The 15861-nt window shown below is 37.3% G+C and overlaps 2 pseudogenes; both read left to right on the top strand.

The window, feature by feature from the left end:
• The window catches only part of LOC131792974 (uncharacterized), a 2561-nt pseudogene extending 2349 nt beyond the window's left edge, over window positions 1-212 (top strand).
• A 7602-nt stretch (window positions 213-7814) lies between these two features.
• LOC136282079 (zinc finger protein 862-like) lies at window positions 7815-9884 on the top strand (annotated as a pseudogene).
• The last annotated feature ends 5977 nt before the right edge of the window (window positions 9885-15861 follow it).

Genomic DNA, 15861 nt, shown 5'->3' with positions numbered 1-15861 from the left:
AGAAAGAATCAACAGCAAGAACAAGACAAGATGGTGGTTCTTCATCGCCAAACTATGAACTTGAAAACATTGTACAGTTTCTTAGTGATGAATATGGTGACTTGCAGGATTCTCACTCTGCTACCCTGTGTAAATTATCCAAACTTGGCAAAGATTTGTCAGATATTTCAGCCAAAGTTAAGGAGATATCTGACGCTGTAGAAGTGCTATAGCAGTACAGCTACCAGTAGAACTTAAAAATCTTTGGCTACCCAAAAGTTTACAAGTTCAAATCATCAGAAGACACAGCAAAACTGTGTCTTCATTTATTCCCTTGTCTGGTGTTGATGGAAGCACACTTAATGACATTGACATCTCTCATTACATTCCAATAAGAGCAAGTGCTGCAGTAAACAAACCAAAGCCTATAAAATGCAAGTTCACTAAGTGTTCTGCCAAAGAGAAAGTAATGGCTGCCAGGAGAGCATCCAGTAACATTAGCTCCGAGGATCTTGGCCTACCAAATAACATCTCTTGAACGTATTGAAATCTACGATCACCTAACACCAGAGCTGCAAGAGCTGCTTCATAGTGCCAACAACTTTAAGACCCAACATGATTATAAATTCTGCTGGGCAAAGAATGGAGCTGTTTTCCTTCGCAAGAATGAAGGAGAGGACACTATCAGTTCAGGGGTCATGACCAACTGATTGCAATGAGCTGCTTTGACAGTTGTGGTGTGTATCTTCTCTCAATCATTCACCCACCAAGAAATCCTGATTGCATTCTACAGACTGTGACACCCAAACATGATCATGAGCAAGTTTATGTCCCCTGTCACCCCTCACAAGTTTCTTACCAAAAGCACATGGGAGGGGTTGATCTTTCTGATCAACTGATCAAAAACTTTTCTGTTATCAGAAAGTCAAGGAAGGCTTGGGAGAAGTCCCTGAGTTATGACTTAAGGTGTACTTACTGGATTCTTTCATCATAATGAGTAAAGCCAAACCTCTATCAGCCCAGAAGTTTATTGATTATCAGGTGGTTTCTTAACTCCTTGGTCGAAGGTTATTTCAAAGAAAGTCTGAACAACCTCCAACCCTCCCACTCATGGAAAGAGATGAGAAGAGGCTCAGTGACCAAAGGCATTCCTTGAAGGTTACACAAGCAAGGAAAGATTGTGAAGTCAGTGCCAAAGAGGCTTTAGATGAAATCCTCGGAAAGAACCTCTGATACAAGTCATTCATTGTGTGTGTGACCTGCAACCATACTCCACTGTGTCAACAAGGGCGGGAATTGCTGGGGAAAATGGCATGTGGAATGCATTTACTGGCAACAATGGGAGACTAAGATAATTTCTAAGCGTATTTCAACATTTCTGACTGAACCTCGTTTATACATAGTAACTTTTTGAAGTTCAACAACGTGAAGTTTTGCATTTAATGATTTTTGTATCTGGTAAACAAAAATCAAGAAGTGATTCTCCAAAGTTGTTTTATTATACAAGATTGTCAACCTAGTTTTTTTTAATATTTTTTTCAATTCAAATAAAGTAAATTCAAATTTACTTTCAGAATATCATAGCTGTGATAAATTTCATGCCAGTCTTCACACAAGGCATTTACTTGGGTCAGTAGTTATGCTCAAGCAAATACTCTTCAACTTGCCAATCAGACGCAAATAACAAAAAGTTGTGTAACTTTTTAACTATTTATCATAATTACAAGCTGTTTTTTCGCTTTTGATCCTTATAAAGTGTGTAAACTTGATGGAATAAAAGCAGATTAATCAGTTTCTTCCTTCTGGGGTGAAAGGTGACATTATTCAGAATTTAATGATCTTTCATCAATAGTGATTGTGTGTAATAAGCACCATGGAAGATTAAGACAGCCTTTGTGCCTAACTAAACTCACTATTTCATATAGATAATTTTAAAATGATAATAAATATAATTTGTTCTATTTAAGTGGAAACCTGATGATCTGTGAGGTGAAACATACCATTGGGTGTGGTTACAAATATTACCTCACCCAAAAAATTGGGCCTTTACCGGTTAAACCTTACTCCAGTCAATAACAATTTCCACTGACAATCAGATATTTATGTACACTGATGCTAATGAGTTTCAAAATTTAGAGGACCACATTAATGGCATCATTAACTCATCAAATACATATAACTATGGTGTAATTATTGAATGTAATATGTCAGTTAGGTTTTTTTGGTCAAGAGCAATGGGCTTTTTGCTATCATTGACAGCCACAAGCATGTAAATAGCAATGTTGGTGGCATGATTGTCATGACAAATGACCCTAGGGGAGTTATCATTGAATTCTCTAATTGCCTGTCAAGAAAATGCAACCTCACTTAGGACTGGGAACCCTCAACAAGGTAAAATATACATCATGATCAGTTTCATTGTGACAAACAATAAGTTAAAAGGCGATGCGTCATTAATTTAGGCTTCTTTTTTCATACTTAAATTGCTGAGAATTTGGGAAATTACTGTCAAATAAAATGTAATAGGGACCTGTTATCAGATTAGTTCTTAACTTATTAGTAAATAAATGAAACATTCCAGGAAATTAAAGAGTCCACTTTGATTTCTTCCAGAGTACCATTGTTAGTTTCAATTAATAGGGTAACCTATAATTTCAGTTTTTTGCAACAACACAACAACTAGTGGTGATGCTGTTTTTTTTCCAAGTAAATTACAAAATAACCCACGAATTGGTATTAAGTTCTCTTAGAAGAGAGATGAAAACAACCAACTATGACAATCACTTGCATCTAGTTGACAATGTATAGGGCTTGAGTTTAGGTCTGAGCACTCCATAAGCATCCACAACTTTGCCCTCATTCTTGAGGTCCCTTTCTTTTATCCACGTGTTTGCTTACTTGGACACTTAAGCTTTGGATAGATCACTCATGAGGATAGACATGCAACAAGCAATTGAAAATTGGGTGACTTGAACTCAGCTGATGATGTCTCGTAGCTTGAAACCTTCACAGCTACACTTAAACTGTTGCTGGCTATAAGGACTGAAATTCCTTTGGCAGCCAGAATCTCCCTGGCCCAATATAGAGCTTTAAGATATTCCAGATAAAGCTTTGGAGCTGAAGAAAGAAGGTCACACCAATGTAGAGAACTTTTGTGACTGTAGCATGACAATTCGTCACGCTAACAAACTTGTGACTATTGTTTTGTTTTTAGCTATTGTCGATTTCATCTCGAGTTTCAATAATGTGATATCTCGTTTTGCCGGTAAGAAACGCGTGATCTTTAGAATCTTTTTGTGATCATTGGAGTGAATTCAGAACAATAAATAAACAGAAAACTTGTGGATTTACGTGAGTCTTCAGTGTCTCTGGGAATCAGGAAACTCCCCACACCAATTACACTAACCTAAGCACTGAACTTAGTACTCATCAGGCAAACCTGCTTCCTGAAAGTTTCCCAGCCATGACCAAAGGTGTCATACATCTGATATTCAGCAGTTGCTCTGATTGGAACAGACTCAGGCATAGACTGTTACTACCATAGTCATCACAAGACTTGTCCAACATTCGGCCTACCCTCAAGAGATTAAAGACCTAAAGGCCTGAGGTGAAGTTAAGTCATTCAGTAACATTGTTGGTCTGAATACAGTGCTTGATGACCATGGTATTCTGAGAGTAAGGGGTGCATAGCATCTTCACCAGTTGCTGATGCTGTTAGGAATCAGATAAGTCTGCCAAGCAACAAACATGGTAGTTTACCACATCCACAAATTGGCTATCTTGGCTGCAAGCACTTCATATCAGGGGTAAGTGAGAAGTTCTGGACTCCCCAGATCAGACTTTTGGCCTGATCCATCCTTGGACAATGTATCCTGAGAAAAAAAGTTGAGTTCCATGACCATGACTCCACAAATGACTGAACTTTCAAGAAGGTACATGATGGCTTATGACCTTCGTATGGCATAGAATGTAAGTAAAATTGTCCCAAGCTCTCCTCTTTCATTTCTCTGGTTTTCATTGTTTTATGACCTTATCATCCAGAACCACTTTCACAATTCACAAGGGTAATTGTGAAGAAGAGCTCCCCAAAAAACCTGTCGGCCGACAGTTGGTCGTCTGTCGGCCGTTTGTCGGCCGACAGACGGCCGACAGGTTTTGCCCGAAATATAGGCTACCTGTCGGCCGACAGTGAACTGACAGTCGGCCGACAGTCGGCCGACTGTTGGTAATGTGTCGGTAACCTGTCGGTAGCTTGTCGGTAGCTTGTCCGTGAAACGTTAACACAAACCTTAATGTTTTCTCTCGGTTTTCGCTTGATACAACATCCAACATGTGTAATACGTTGACAATTGACTTTCAAGATTTGGTGGCTCCTAAAGGAGCCGTTTTGTGAGTGGTGAAATACACAAGATACTTCACTCGTAGAATCGTTATTTTTAGCGGCGCGCGCCTAAATCAATTATCGCATCACGCATCCAAGTCAAATTATCGAATTGTTGCGTATAGTAATTTATTACTTAACATAACGAGTAAAAAGATTCACAGTTGTATCATTTATTAAACTTGAAATTGGAAATAGCAATTCATCCCAAACCTGCAAGATAGAGGACGATGTTAGCAACACAAATGCACAAGGTAAACATTATTGATACATACATAACATACCATAAGAGGCAGCGTTGCATTGTTGGGCGATTTGAATGAAAGTGTTTGTATTGATACGTAGCTTATGGTTATCAGAGTTTTTGGCCGAGTTTTTCGATTAAATTATCTTCCAATGCGATTCTTAGATTGTCTGATGTGTTGTAAATTACGCAAGTGATATATCCTACACGCATCTGATAACAACATTTTGGAAGAAACGTTTCTTTACATACTTTCAACTTTGCCGTCGATCGGTAAGTAGGTGAAGTCTGTCGAGTCATACATCACCATTACGGATTGTTATGTCACGTTAACTGTTCGTTTTTAACACAATTTTTCTTTTTTCTTAACCTGTCGGTAACCTGTTGGTTAGCTGTCGGTAGACTGTCGGTAACCTGTCGGCCGACAGTTGACCGACAGTCGGCCGACAGGTTTTTTGGGGAGCTCTTCTTCACAATTACCATTCACAAGTGAATAAAGTGTAGTTGTCAAAACATATCGTTTTCACTGTGCATCAGTCCTCTTTTGGAAGTTGATTAACATCTGTTGCCAAACCCTGAAGAGTTGTTTGTCACCTTTAGATGGAAAAAGAAATTCAGTAAGCTAGATCTATCAAAGTCTTACAAACAAATTATTTCACGAGGACTGTATGAAGACATAACTATACAAAGTCCCAAGAGTTTGAGTAGGCCCACTTGTTTATCTTTTGTCTATTATCCGCAGCCCCTAATTTTCAATAAAAAATTGAGCTGGTACTTTTGGTTTTACCAATGGTCATTTTTTCCGAGAGAAATGACCAAAAGCATTTAGTTTATCTTAATGAAATTTCAGTGAGGCTGGGAAGCGCTGCCCTGAGATTTTCAAGAGCAAATTCATGCAGCCTACCATTGGATATGTAGGTTATCACACAGATGGGTAAGGAATACATGCAATTGAGACAAAAGGTTAAAGCCATTAGGAAATGGCCTGCACCCAAAAATCAGCATCAGATGAAGTTGTTCCTCACAATGATAAATTATTCTTCAAACTTTATGAGTAATTATTTGACTATCACCTATCCATTACATGAATTACATAAAGATGGAGTCAAATAGATATGGTCTATATATCAGCAAAGGTCATTCGATCATTTCAAGGACAAATTGTCCATCGCAACTGTTTTTAAAGCACTTCAAGGAGAAATTACCATTAAAATTAGACACAAAGGCCTCATTACACCCTAACATCTGTTGGATTGAATGAAACTGCTGTGGCAGAGATTGCACATCGATTTTGCAGCTCCTTTTATAGATAAAATGTTTCTGACTGTCATCAATAGTCACTCAAAATAGTTGGAAGTAGAGACAATGTCCAGCATTGCTGGTGAAGCTACAATAAAAAAGCTTCCCTTTATTTTCCTTGATATGGCATTCCAGAGCAACTCATGAGAGACAACAGTACACAGTTCACTTCTGAAGAATTCTGTAGATTTACAAAAGCAAAAGGCATCAAGCACACATTTGTTGCTTTGTATTATCCTCAATCTAATGGCCATGCAGGGCCATTTTTCAAATGTTTTATCAATAAAGGGCAAAATTACTGAGCGCTGATTGGTTGAGAGAGAGGGCATTTTTTTCTTAATCAAGGGCATTTTTAGTAATCAAGAGAGGGCATGATTACCTGTTAATGATTGGCTAATCCGTTGCATTGCTAATCCGTTGCTTCCCAGATAAAAATAGACTGCGCGCGTGATTTTCCTTCGTATAAATTTTGCCCTTTATTGATAAACAAGTAATCCCATGAGACCTCGTACTATTAAGGATTAATTGCACTTGAGTTTTCAAAATTTTCCAAATTGCCCTCATCGCTTCGCGACTCACGACTTGGGCAATTTTGGAAAATTTTGAAAACTTTGAAAACTCTCGTGCAATTAATCCTTAATAGTACTTGGCCTCATGTGATTACCTATACTAAGCAATGTTTTTTGGGGGAGGGGAGAAATTTGATTAAGCAAAGTTAACCACAATTTCTGTTCAGTTATCAGCACTACAGGCAAAACACCAAACAATTTATTCTTAAACCGTCAATTAAGAACAAGGCTAGATTTAATGCATCCTGAACTCTATTAGAAAGTCTTTCATAGGAAAAGGGAGGAAGGAAGATAATTCACCCCTGGTAAAGAATGGCACCATTATGAAGCAGACTCATTCTGTCTTCTATAAAGTTTTAATCAGAGATCAACTTTGAAAACACTATGTTCACTAGATTCATCAGAAGTGTGAAGGCTACCAATATAGCTCACAGAAATTAGTAAAACACCTTCAAACAATAAAATTAATCATGATATTGTTGACATCCAACCAGTAAAACTTCCACGCACAGAATAAATGGAAAATGCTACACCAAAACAAAATGTAAATAAAGGTACCAAAATAACAACCATGAAACCATGCACACAGCCAACCTTAACTATACCATCCAACTGATCAGCACAAAGTACTGCAGCACCTGGGATTTGATTGATGATAATTTGAGAAATTAATTAGCAAACCTTTAATAAGTTAAGGGGGAAGTAATTGTTTGTTCCTATATTTGGATAAATACCTTAGCTATTAGATACCTTGTGTTCATTTATTAGCATACCCTTAACTGTAGTCACAGGATTATCCTTATCACTGTATATAATTAAGCTAATAGCATCCCAATAGCAGCTGTGTAAAGCACTTGGTTGGGGTAATTCTTTACTCTATCAGGGTTGTCAATAGAAGCCCATAGTCGGTAGCTGGCTGTCAGCCCTCATTACACCGCCTACTGCTGAAGAATTTAAAATAACTTTTATTCAAACTCTTGTTTGTGTTTTTGGGATAAAAATATGATAACTCTTCTACATATAAATCTTGAGCCGTTTAATTCATAAAAATTTAAAAAGTATGTATGCTCTCAGTGCTCAAAACTGACAGTAGTTCACTCATCAAAAACGAGTAAAATGTACCACGAAACAAGTGAGAATTACAATTACTCTTACTTTTGGATTTTACAAATTTTAAGTCAATAAAAACAACCATTAAATGTGTGCTTTGTCTTTATTTACGAATGTGCAAAGACCCATGCCGTGACGCCATTGTGAAAATGGAGAGGAACTGGTTCAAGCAAACACTTTCTAGCATACGCAGTAGATAGCAGCAATGCATGGCGGGAAATTGCTTGGCATCATGGCTGCTCACTGCTGTTTTTCTTTGCTTGGCTATTTCAAAGGAGCAGAGCAAAATACAAAGCAAAGTACAAGCAAAGATAAGGAAGCTTCAGCAACAACAGGCTGTAAAGATTCTGAGCCAAAAGCCAAAAAGGAAAGGGCTTTTAATGAAGCATGGAGAAAGGAATTCGATTGGTTAATGTACGACGACAAATCGGGGAAAATTGCCTACATTTTCCAAATGGTTAAAACAAGCAGTCTTCGTTTTGTAGCGGGAGTCAAAATTTTCAGCTGGATGGCCTAAGATCTCATGAAAGATCTGCTGGGCATGTATTGCTAAAGCTGCTAAAAACAAAGGTACAAGAAAAGGGACAATCAATGCTGCATTGCCAAGACTAGAGAAAGATACTGTTGCAAAGATGGAAAAGCTGTTCAATACAGCTTACTACGTATGTTATCTCAAGATGCCTTTTTCCAGTTTTCCTCATTTGTGTTCCCTTCAAACTGAAAATGGATTTATGTTAGGACAAACATGTAGAAATGATTATGGATGTAAAGAATTTTGCAAGCATATATCCCAGGTCATGAAAGATGAGCAAGCAGCTATTATTAAGAATGCACAATTTCTGTCTGTATTGGTGGATGGAAGCACAGATTTGAGTGTGATTGAGGAGGAAATTGTTTATGTAAGATGTGTTTTGCCATCAGCAGAAACCATAACATTTTATGTAGGACTGGAAGAGGTTCCTAGTGCAAAAGCACCTGGAATTCTTCATGCCATTGAAACAGTGATGGATGAGAAAGATGAGCACTGAAAAGAAAAGCTGATTTCTACTGGTACAGAAGGTGCTTCGGTCATGATAGGCAGACTGGGTGGTGTTGTGGCAATGTTGCAAGCCCAAGTTTCAAATGTAATTGGAATCCACTGTGTCGCCCATAAATTGGAACTAGCTTTTGCTGATACTGTCAAGTCATGTGAGGTCATGAAACAAGTGAAAGAAGTACTTACTGGCTGTTGGAAACACTACAGGTACTCTGCTAAGGTAGTAAGAGAACTGAAGGAGCTTGCAAATGCTATGGAAGTCAATGTGGATAAACCCACAAAAGCTGCTGGGACCAGATGGGTACCAGACTTTTTATGAGCAATTGAAGTGTTAGTTGGCAAAAACTACAAGGTGATAGTTGCACACTTTGCTCATACAGCACAAGCAAATGATTCATCTGCTGAGATGCAAGGAAGAGCGAAAAATGTCCACAAAAAACTGACTAGCTACAGGTTTTTACAGTACTTGCATTTGTTATGGTATATTGCCTTTGAAATATCCAAAGTCTCCCTTGTCTTCCAGAGAAATGAAGTTGCAGTATCAGATGTGAAACATGAACTAGATAGGGTTGACCTTGCCCTGCAGAACATGGCCCAACATGGACACAGGCATTTGCAGTCATTCCAAGAAAAAGTTGGTGATGGAGTAGTATTTCAAGTTGTGAATCTCAAGAGAGCAGAGAACGATACAAATGCATTTGCTAGAAACAGGGAAGATTTGCAAAACAGCAAAGGTTTGAGAGTTTCTGCTCTCCTGTTCTGAAAGCAGCAGCTGTGATTACAGATCACAATTCATGGCCAAGAACAAGGGAACAGCTAGGACTGTATGGTGAGGAGGATGTTGTGGTCCTGGCCAATCACTACAGAAATGTGCTGAATAGAAGTGACTTTGATATCAATGAGGCAAAAGATGAATGGCTATCCTTGAAACTACATGCCTTGAATACCAGAGCCATGGAAACCCTGACAAAGCAAGTTTTCTGGAACCAAATATACACATTAAACTATGCACAGTTTTCACTTGTGCTTATGCTCATGGAGATAAGCTCTACCATGGCTGTTTCATCCTCTTATTGTGAAAGGGGTTTTTCTTGTATGTCAAGACTTCAGACTGAATACAGAAATTCCCTTGACGTGTCCACAGTCAATCACTTAATGAACATTTGTCTGAATGGTCCCAACCCAGAAGAATTTGTTGCTGAGAAAGCCATTATTCAGTGGGTGCAAGAATCACAGAGGGCTTGCCGACCTGACTTCTTGGATTAAAGTTTAAGGGACAATGACAGATGAAAACACCTCACAATGTTGATTTTCTAGTTATCCTTTATTTAAAAACTATTTATATTACTGTAGATAGATATTGTGGTACTGACAATTTCAGGTCCATCATTTTCTCTAGGAGATAGATGTAACTGTATTCTTCTGAGTGAACGAATCAAAACAATATATAGGACCAGTTAGATTCCTTCCAGGACTACTGAAAATTTCCCACTACTTGTCCAGGAAAACCAAATTAAAAAGTTAGTTTCGAGCACTGGCTCTCATGAGGTAGATCAACTTTTGGAGTTGCGGTATTTTGTAAGTTGTGCCTTCATGTGACATTGCAATCCTATGTGGGAATATTTGACGATGGACAGAGGTCAAAGGCAAAAGCGATCAGGGTCACTACATGATTTTTTTGCTGAAAATGAAAATTTTGCCAGCAAGCTACTGCAATACATAACACTAACATATTAAAACTTCTCCAGCAAATGTGAAATGCGTGTGAATTAACTAATATGAGAGTTGGTTTTCTTAATGATAGACAACTACTTACTCAAAATAATATGATACGTATATAATGAACATCATTTGAAACAGTTTTGACTTTTCCAAATTCACATCATTTCAGATAACAATGCTGTTGAGCAGGCAAACCCCTCAAATTCATTTGAAAGTTGTAGAAAAAGTGAGTCTGAGAAGAGAAAAGTTACAACTGAGAGTGCTACAGCTGTTCGACCAAATACAAACTTGAAGACATCAGCCTTAGAATGTACTCCTGAAAACATGACCACAATGAAGCAAGAAATTCAGATTCTCTTCGATTTCAAGACGGACCTGTAGTTCATAACTTTTACAAGTGCACTTCAGATCATTGTTAGCACTTCACATCTCAGGAGCAGTCCTGTCTAAACCCTTGTCGTGATAGATTTGTTCACTGTTGGTTGTTTGACAAAACCCTCGACTTTTGTCATAAAACAGAAATTTCTTGGCTTGTTTATTAGGAAGGAAGGGGATGTTTTACTTCCTATGCAGAAAACACAATACAGAACAAGTCCAAGGTTTACAATGCAACCCGTACACTTGAAGAAGTCAGCCATTCTGGAACATTAAGTGACCCTGCAGCATAAGGATGCTGCTGAAGCTGAAATGTTAGGAAGGGTTGCAGTGTTTCACGACGAGGTGCAAGAAAGGAAAATAGTAAAGGATGACATCATGTTTAAGGCTTACTATGGAGCATACTGGCTTGTCAAAGAGGAAATTTCCAATCGGAAATTTCAATCTCTACTGGATTTGCTTAAATTCCTTGGCCTTGATGAAATGGAGCATTTCCAATATTTTTCTGCAGGTTTCATGAGAGAAATCTTTTTGGCACTGGGCTCTGCATTACTTGATAAGTTGTTGGAAAGGGTGAAGAAAGCATACTGTTATAGCTTACTTTCTAAAGAAGTTACTGATGTTTCTGTCCTGGAAATGTTTGTTACCTTCATCCAGTACTTTGACAAAAGATACAGGGAAAGTTGAGACAAGTTTCTTGTTTATTGAAGATGTTCTGAAGAACTCTAATTCAGCCAATGCAGAAACTATCTTTACAGTGCTCACAGCTCAGCTAATGGAGTTTGGGCTAGAGTTATAGAAGTGTAGCTCACTGATCCCAGATGGTGCGGCTGTGATGACCGGTGCTCATAGAGGAGTAGCGGCCCATCTAAAGGAAGTGAATCCTCAACTGATTTCTATGCACTGCTTGTGCCATAAGATTGCACTGGCCTGCACAGACACCAGCAACCAAACTGAATACATACAAAATGTTGAGCTTTGGCTGAGGCAGCTTTGGAAATTGTTTGACAACTCCACAAAGCATACTGCAATGTACTTGAAAGTACAGATAAATTTGAAATCCTTAGTTTCTCTGACAAGAGTAGGAAGGTCCTAACAAAAAAGATCAAGAAAGCCTGCCAAACTAGATGGCTGTCTTTCGATGCAGCTATAAGTGCATTTTATGAAGATTTTATTACAGTGCTGCAGACTTTGCAGCAACTGAAAGGCACTGATGCAGTAACCTCTAGCCTCCTAAGGAAGATAGATTCAGTAATAGCAAAGCACATAGCAACTGGAACATATGGCACACAAAGCATTCTGGTTACCCATGTAGTGGGTAAATGCTAAAAGTAGTGTTATATACATATGGCATTGTTAAACAGATTAAAAATTTTTCAGCTTGTATTTCATCCCTGTAATTCTTAGTTTTTCTTTTAACTTTAATGGTGATTAATAAACAGTTTTCATTTTATTTATTGTGTTATCAATTGCATATGGTAATTAATACAACAGAATAGTAATTTAAGATTAATCATTGTAAATCATTGTCTTTGAAAAGCCTCCTTTGGGGAAAGTCAATAAAGTATGTTGTATACTCCTTCTCCCCTGCCTATTCCTATTTGTCCCCTTCAAAACCATTTTAGAAAAATTGTCCTCATAGGTCTGAGAGCTAGCTCAAAGCTGCATTGTCAATTAAAAATTGCCAAAACATTACATTACATTGTTTGCATTTTCATAAAAGGTTGCAATATCTACACATATTTCCTCCAGATATTTCAGAGAGCCCACTCCTGCTAATGAGGTTTTCATACCAAAAGACACTGAAAAAAAATGTTGGCAACCAAAGTGAGCACAATTTCCACCCTGTGATAGTGTCACAAGTAAAGATCTGAAAAAAGAAAAACCTCCGGAACAACACCAATATCAACACTAATAGTAATTTTAAAAAAAGGAACACAGTATACTAAGCAAAATGATAAGACATTGAAAGTATATAAATGCTTCAAAATGAAAGAATAATAACCTCTAAAAAGAAAGTGGATTTATCCACTCATGTAGATCCAAGTCATCAGCAATTAGAAAGACAGCAATTTCAGGTTGCAGCCAGGATAATAAAGGTTGAACGAGTCCTACTGATGATGTAGAGGATAAGCATATCAACCACAATGATGGATCTGTGATCAATAGCTGGTGACCTTTAAGGTGTTACAACAAGGACATACACTACCCTGGACGCAATGCAGGATGGATCCCTAAGAGTACCTTCTAAACAGTCCCCTTGTAATCACAAGACAGAAGGCTTTTATCAGTGCAAACTTACAAAGAATGCCACAGATATGTTGGGCAAAGTCTATAACCAAGAACCTCTTGCTAAATAAGTCAGGCTCCACTACAATAGTTTCTCCATTAATCATAACCATTACAAGTTCCTCAAATTTGATTGGTGCATCAGCTGCTTTATATTTCACTAATCATGCTGTACAGTTGTAATTGGACAGTGTAATCAGACAGTTGGCAATCATGAGACAGCTGAAGCAACTAATCATACTGAGTCCATTCTGCTAAATCCACCGATCACCAAATTGATCACAATAACCATAGCAACAACCACTTACCCTGAAAAGAAAACTGAGAAATTTCCAAATTTTTTGCTTTGGACATGGTCCCTACTGAAGATATTTGTCCTAAATGTATTTTTTTTTTCGGAAATTGCAACGGTTATGTTTAATTGTATCAGGATTTTGTGTCATCCAATTCTGTCTGTAATCATACATACATTGGACTCCCACTTCACATTCATCCAATTTTGTTAATCACTTGTATGATTACAAACCAAATTGGACTCCACTTGGTCCTATTACCATTATTAATGTGTCATACTTTTATACATTTCAATCAAACAACCACATTGGAGTGGCAAACAAATCAATCCAGACAAAATTTAAAATCAAAGTTCATGCACAATATTAAAGGAAAAATCTGAATAAGACTTCACGGTTTACAAATGCAAGCCAAAATTAAAATCAATCTTTGTTAAAAGGGTGAGACCTGAAATCAACTCTCATTACATTTCCTTGTTTACCTGTTATAACTTTCTTCTTATATATGTGAAGATATATGTAGACTTCTTTCAAACTAGACACTACAGTTTAGTTCATCACTGTCACTAATCTTTAGGTTCCTCCAAACCTTTGCATGACTTCTTTTAGTGATTTTTTTTCAGACAAGTATTTCAGACACTGAAACAGACACTGCTCCATAATCAAATCATAATTTGGCCAGCTATTCATAGTCACCGACAAAAGCATCTTCACAGATTGAATTAGATGGTGGTCTGAATTATTCCAAAGCTCTGTTGATACTTCTTGCATTGCACTTTTGCTATAATCTTTATTATGATACAAATCAGATAGTGCAGAAAAGACAGTGCTTCATGGGGCTAGATATGTCCTTGCATATTAACTTGGGACTATTTATCATAGGGTAGTATTTGAAATAATTTGTTTTAAGGTGCTTGTGCTACAAAGGGTCTTAGAATTGACCATTGAGCTTCAAATTAAGATCAAGACTTTTTTTCACTCTTTTGCTTCTATCGTCATTTCTCAAGTGCCTACTCAGGCTCCATTATCACTTTTAAGTGCTGCTTCACAGCTGCCACAAGATTTTTAGAATATATTGAAAAAGGCAGTGCACAGGATGAGATATCTGTAGCTTGAATTAACAACATCCTTTAGTTGTTACGCTGGTAGAAAATGAGAAATATTGATTAGAGGTATTAGCACCTTGTTTATCTTATTCACAAAGACATCTTTAGGGAAAGAGATAATTATGGGTTACTCCAAAGCTCAATGCACTGATGTCTAATTGTAATAATATTCATTTTTCTTAAGGTCTACAACACAACACCAACCAGAAATTGACATTCTAGTTTCTTGAGGAACATATACGCTCATAGGATTAAAACATCTTTATCACAAATTTAAGAACTGGGAACTATACAGTAAGGTCTTCAGAACATTTTGATTGAAAAGGCAGTGCTTTAGAAGGCTAAATATTTCTACCTAAAACCATGATTCCCACAGTGGCAACAATCCAGAAACCTATTACTACTTTAAGGAAATCAATGAAGTATTAAGCTGTAAGCCTAACATAAAGGAAAAGCATGTATATGAGTGTGGTTTGGTAGAAGATGCCAATGTAGTCAGTGTGGTGGAAACTGGTGACCCTGAGGAGTCACCACAGTCAAGCGGGCATGCCAATAAAAACAGCAATGCTGAGCTTGAAAGGAATTTGATGAGACCTTGGAAGGAAGTCCGAAACATTCGAAAATAACCAACAAAGGAAAAACACCCACAATAAAGAAAAGGATGGACCAGCCAACAATATTGTGGAGTTTTTGGAAAAGAGTTAAAGCAGAGATCACATGTTTTTTTTAAGAGCCTCTCTAAGAAAGAGGCAGAGGGGAATTAAAAAGTCAAAAACTTATGTTTGATGCCATAAAATGAATCTTTGCAAAGGTGGGCCTCGAAAATTATAGTTAAATCTAAATGTGGTACAACATCCACCAACTATCTTCAATTTTCATTGCTACTGCTACTGCTACTGCTACTAAAGAAATTGCAAAAATTTTTAAATTGGATAGTTAAGAAAGAGAACAGTCACACTTTATTGTACATGTTCAGTTCTTATTTTGCAATTCAATTTGTATGCATTTATTAGTAATTCTAAAAAAAAGTGTCATAATATTTGGACATATTTATGATGCAGTTCTAATTTAAAAGACACCACTACTTTGCTCAGAACATTAACTAGGTAAATCTAAAAAATACTGAAATGAAAATGAGGTAGACGTTGCACCAAATAATTACTTGACGTCCCTTTGTTTTAAATGAGCTAAATTTGAACGGAAATAATTATACTATATATTTTAGCTTTCAGCATACAAAAATTATTTTATGACGTTCCTTAGTCTAGTGCCATTGCAATAATATCATGACCTGGGAGGGGTACTAGGAAAACCAATTGTTGTTGTTATTGGCCACATCAATTTCAGTAGCATCATTGACATCTAGGCATATGTTGTAAAATACAACAGGTTATGATTGTAGAGCATACTTTCTCCTCTGATTCATCAAGCTTATCCAGGGAACACCTCCACCTCATG

Source organism: Pocillopora verrucosa, chromosome 7 (genome assembly GCF_036669915.1).
Source record: "Pocillopora verrucosa isolate sample1 chromosome 7, ASM3666991v2, whole genome shotgun sequence".
NCBI lineage: Eukaryota > Metazoa > Cnidaria > Anthozoa > Scleractinia > Pocilloporidae > Pocillopora > Pocillopora verrucosa.
This window is presented reverse-complemented; position numbering and strand designations above follow the sequence as displayed.